General features: G+C 41.9%; 1 non-coding gene across 1 annotated transcript; it reads left to right on the plus strand.

Moving 5' to 3' along the window:
* The first annotated feature begins 4,013 nt into the window (after window positions 1–4,013).
* On the plus strand, window positions 4,014–4,151 carry LOC119936550. Its single transcript, XR_005453802.1, has one exon. It is a non-coding gene; the product is annotated as a small nucleolar RNA SNORA7 (small nucleolar RNA).
* Window positions 4,152–4,706: the final 555 nt, after the last annotated feature.

Raw genomic sequence — 4,706 nt, forward strand, 5'->3', positions numbered from 1 at the left:
CTGCTCCCATTTTCTGTGAAAAATTTGATAGCCTGTCTCCCCATTAAATTGTAAGTTCCTTGAATACAGGAAATGTGTCTTTTGATTCTATTGCACTCTCTATTTCAGCCTTGCTATTGGTCCTGTGGAAAGAGGACAATTTGGGGGGAATTAGGAGACCTGTATTCTAATTTTAGATGTAGAAACAGCATTTCGCTTGCCAGGGCAGTGGCATCAGGGCCTAGGTTTGCCCTGAGAAGATTCTGAAAAATATCGAGCTGATGTGAGCAACAAAAAACCAGTGGCTACTAAGGTAACCCATCTGCCTTGGCTCAGGACCTAATGATAATGAAGATGATAATGGGATCTGTTTACCACTTACTATGTGCCATACTGTACTAAGCTCTGAGGTAGATACAAGATAATCAGATCAGATACAGTCCATGTCCCAGATGGAGCTCACTGTTTCAGAGGGAGACTAGGAGTCCTGAACAATGCTACTTTGCTTGGCTTTTAATAGACTCTACATGTTAAAAAATTTTGCATGCACTTTTCAATATGCTGCACTCCTGACCGCCTACTGCAGACCTAGGCCTCTAGCACTCTGTGCCACAGGGACAACACAATTTATGTGGATGAAAGAGTGAGAGTGGTACTATGGAAACAACTAACACTGTAATAGCTCCTTGGCACTTGTTCTCAGTCCTGAAATCTCAGGTATCTCCTCTCAGTGAGAAACTCCATGATGATCATTCTCACAAGTGCTTAATACAGTAGGTGCTCAATCAGTCATCAATCAATGGTACTTATTGACTGTTGACTGTGTACAGAGCACTGTACTAAGCACTTGGGAGGGTATAGTACAAAAGAGTTCCTAGGCAAGTTCACTGCCCACAACAGCTTACAATCTAGATGGAGAGACAGACATAACAAGTTACAGGTATGTACATAACTGCTGCGGAGCTGTGGGTGGGGTGAACTGTACAGATCTAGGTGTGCAGGTGATGCAGAAGGGAGAGGGAGTCGGGAAAAGAGGGATGGATCAGGGAAGGCTTCTTGGAGAAAAATTGACTGTCATAAGAAATCTCCAGTGGCTACCAATCAATCTGCGCATCAGGCAGAAACTCCTTACCCTCGGCTTCAAGGTTCTCCATCACCTCGCCCCCTCCTACCTCATCTTCCTTCTCTCCTTCTACAGCCCACCCCGCACCCTCCGCTCCTCTGCCGCTAATCTCCTCACCGTGCCTCGTTCTCGCCTGTCCCGCCGTCGACCCCAGGCCCACGTCGTCCCCCTGGCCTGGAATGCCCTCTCTCTGCCCATCCACCAAGCTAGCTCTCTTCCTCCCTTCAAGGCCCTACTGAGAGCTCACCTCCTCCAGGAGGCCTTCCCAGACTGAGCCCCTTCCTTCCTCTCCCCCTCATCCCCCTCTCCATCCCCCCATATTACCTCCTTCCCTTCTCCACAGCACCTGTATATATATATATATATGTATATATATATATATGTTTGTACATATTTATTACTCTATTTATTTATTTTACTTGTACCTATCTATTCTATTTATTTTATTTTGTTAGTATGTTTGGTTTTGTTCTCTGTCTCCAGCTTCTAGACTGTGAGCCCACTGTTGGGTAGGGACTGTCTCTATATGTTGCCAACTTGTACTTCCCAAGCACTTAGTACAGTGCTCTGCACACAGTAAGCGCTCAAAAAATACAATTGATTGATTGATAAGACTTTGAAAGTGGGGAGAGTGGTGGTCTGGTATATTTGGAGGAGGAGGTAGTTTCAGGCCTGAGGAAAGATGTGGGAAAGGGGTTGGCGGCAGGATAGATGAGATGGAGCCAGAGTGAACAAGCTGGAACTAGAGGGCTGAAGTGTGTGGGCTGAGCTGTAGTAGGAGATCAGTGTAGTAAGGTAGGAGGGGATGAGCTGATTGAGTGCTTTAAATACTATTGACTGATTGATTGAAAGACTAAGGGACCACTGAAGGCCCAAAGCATAGCAGTAGTTTGTTTTTATATTACTGACTTTCTTCATTACCAGTGGTCTGGTGTAACTACTGGAAAAAGTGCTTCACTTCTTCTAATCCCAGTAATTCAGTTCTTATTTCCCCATAATCCTAGGCTAGGGGCAAGGGAAAAATGTTTAGATCCGGGACAGAGCCAAACCACCCATCTTGAGCTGATAACTGATTAACCGATTCAGCAGAATGCATCCGGATCACTCAAACATTCCTTGGGCATTTTCCTGTAAAAATCTGATTGTGATTTTCTAAAATAAGTAAATCAGAGATCATGACCATTGCAATTCTTGCTGCCCCTAGGGAAGAGTGTGGTTTATAATCATCTAAAATGGTAAATTTGGACTGAGTTTACCCTAAGTCTGGATATTGTTTATTCTTGAAGCCCTTCACTTGCCTTGGAGAAATGGAGAATCTGGAAGGTCTCTGATTTGCAGAAAATTGGCAAAATAGAGAGATGTTCCTTTGGTTTGGGACTTTGTTATATCCTCTAAAGAATAAAGCTGTCACTCTTGATAAACCAATCGTAGGAAAGCAAGCAACATTTAAGCTATCACCATCTTGCCCATTTTCCCAGATTTTTGGCATCTGGAATGTAAATTGGATTTTTTAAATGAGAATAATTTTGTTTTATCCAACATTTATCTTTCAGCTACTCAGCATCATTGAGGTGTGGCTTTTTGAACTGATCTTTTCAATGGATTTATGCTACTGCTCTAAGCCAATCTAGTAATCAAGCAGTCATATTTTTGCCCTGAAAATACTGAGCAGTGAATGAAGTATTGACTCTTTTTTCCTGATTCATTTTGTATTTCACTGAACCAAACATTGGTCTCAACCCAGGTAGATAAGTTTACTTTACTAGACTGTGCTGTTAATCATTGACTTGAAATCATCACTGCTCCACTGAGGATTCACTAACCCAAACAGTCGATTGTATTTCCGAAATCCTTACTGTGTGCAGAGCACTATATTTAATAATTGGGGGTGTATAATACAATAATATAACAGACACATTCCCCCAGCCCTAAAACACTCAGGACTGGTTTGGTTATTTACTCCTATTTACCAAAAAATAGCTCCCCAGAAACTGCAACAAATGCCCAGCACCTGAAGTGACCCACTGAGTGAAATACTTATTCCACTGGTGTTTCCATCTAGCATCTATATGCTTGGAGAAAACAGAAAACATCTTGTATTAAACTCTGGATCTGCATGTGGTACTGCAAAGCACAAACCACAAGATCAAGCCACATCCCCTTGCTTTTTCAAATCTTGTTGCATGTGAATTTTTTATCCTACTCGGTCAATCCTTTTAGCTTTAACAGCATTCAGAAGAAGACTGCAGAACTGCTAGTAATAACAAAGAAGCAAGGACAACATTTTCGTCACAGTTTATGCTTTTTAGTGTCCATGTTTGCCCCTGGTAGTCAGTTAGACACTTGGAAAAATCATTAACATTATGAATTTGCCTGTTTAATACATTCTTTTCCCTTTCAACTTTTGAAGGCTGAACAATGCTCATCTGAATGGCAAGGGATCAGAAAAATTGTTCTACTGTATTTTCATGGACACAATATGCAAGGGGTGCTTTGGGTGACCCTCAAAGATATTCATACTCATAAATTCAGTCTCAGTATAAGCAACAACACCTTCAATCTGAAGGAACTCTCTCCTACCACATTACATTGTGCATACACTGCTTGTTTGTGGTTGGCTTTTAATCATATTTGTTAAGTGCTTACTAGCTAGGTCTCAGGCACTGTACTAAGTGCTGGTGTTGAGATAAGCCAAACAGGTTGGTCACAGTACATGTCCCACAAAGAGGTAACAATCTTATCTCCATTTTACAGATGAGGTGACTGAGGCATAGAGAAGTTAATTGAGTTGCCCAAGGTAACACAAGAGACAAGTGGTGGAGCTGGGATTAGCACTCAAGTCCTCTGACTCCAAGCCTGTGATCTTAAAACTAGCTCACACTGCTTCTCTTTGGTTGTACCTAGTAATCCCATCCCCTCTGAGTCACACCTGGAGAGTTTCCAGTACTCTACCAGTCTTGACTACAGGAGGGAGAGTCAAGCAGAGGCATACCCATTTCATTCCTAGTTTGGTCAGTGGCTAGTGAGTGGAAGGCAATCTGCTACAAGTCAAAACTCACTTGCGCTGGGCATGGGACAGAGTAGAGAGCAGAGACTCATTTACCACATGGAAGGAGGCAATGGTAAACCACTTCCATATTTTTACCAAGAAAACTCTATGGATACACTACCAGAATGTTTGCAGATGGAAATGGAGCATTCTGGGAGGGATGTGTCCATGGCGTCCCTGTGGGTCGGACATGGCTCAACAGCGTAAGACAACAACAGTTATTGTTACATGTTTAGATTCCTGGTTGGTCATCCACTAACAAAATTTGCAAGCTCTAACTGCATGGCTTTATAACCAACTACATACCCACTAATCTTTCATCCTTCACTCATTCTAGAATGCTGTATTCCCAAAAGTCTAGTCGTCAGAAATCCATACTGAAAAATGAAGGATTCTTCTTTTGTTCCCTTGTCTCTCCTTCTGTTATTAATTTTGATTTTTTTCATTAGTGAGAACAATATAAGCAACAGATCATCACCTGAAAGGTCATATTTTTATAAATTAATTTTAGGAGACATTGTAGTAGTAATAGTAATAACATTTATTGAATGTCCA

This window comes from Tachyglossus aculeatus, chromosome 1 (assembly GCF_015852505.1).
Source record: "Tachyglossus aculeatus isolate mTacAcu1 chromosome 1, mTacAcu1.pri, whole genome shotgun sequence".
Taxonomy (NCBI): Eukaryota; Metazoa; Chordata; class Mammalia; order Monotremata; family Tachyglossidae; genus Tachyglossus; species Tachyglossus aculeatus.